Raw genomic sequence first — 918 nt, 5'->3', positions numbered from 1 at the left:
TTCAACCTCAGACCCTTTTGAATGTAGCGGATAACAGCGGAGCTCGAGAATTGATGTGTATTCGAATCATAGGAGCTGGTAATCATCGATATGCTCATATTGGTGACGTTATTGTTGCTGTAATCAAAGAAGCAGTGCCTAATATGCCACTAGAAAGATCGGAAATAATTAGAGCTGTAATTGTACGTACTGTAAAGAACTCAAACGTGACAACGGTATGATAATACGATATGATGACAATGCTGCGGTTGTCATTGATCAAGAAGGAAATCCAAAAGGACTCGAGTTTTTGGTGCGATCGCTCGGGAATTGAGACAGTTGAATTTTACTAAAATAGTTTCATTGGCTCCCGAGGTATTATAAATACTACTAGATGGGACTATGATATATCAGAACATCTAAAATAGATCAAATTTAGTAGATTAGTAGATTGTGTCTCACGCATATACTTTTAATAATAAATAATTTTATAATAATAAAAAAAAAAAAAAAGAAAGAAAATAAAACAAAGAAAAAAAGGAAACATGTTGATTATATCAAAATTAGGAGGCACCAATAATTATAGTTCGTCATGGGTAAGGACACTATTGCCGATATAATAACTTCTATAAGAAATGCTGACATGAATAAAAAAGGAACGGTTCGAATAGCATCTACTAATATCACCGAAAATATTGTGAAAATACTTCTACGAGAAGGTTTTATTGAAAACGTTCGGAAACATCAGGAAGGTAACAAATATTTCTTGGTTTCAACTCTGCGACATAGAAAGACTAGGAAAAGAATACACAGAACTATTTTAAAGCGTATCAGCCGACCCGGTTTACGCATTTATTCCGACTATCAACAAATTCCTAAGATTTTAGGTGGAATAGGAATTGTAATTCTTTCTACTTCCCGAGGTATAATGACAGATCG

Source organism: Musa acuminata, unplaced genomic scaffold, assembly GCF_036884655.1.
Source record: "Musa acuminata AAA Group cultivar baxijiao unplaced genomic scaffold, Cavendish_Baxijiao_AAA HiC_scaffold_793, whole genome shotgun sequence".
Classification (NCBI taxonomy): Eukaryota; Viridiplantae; Streptophyta; class Magnoliopsida; order Zingiberales; family Musaceae; genus Musa; species Musa acuminata.
This window is presented reverse-complemented; position numbering follows the sequence as displayed.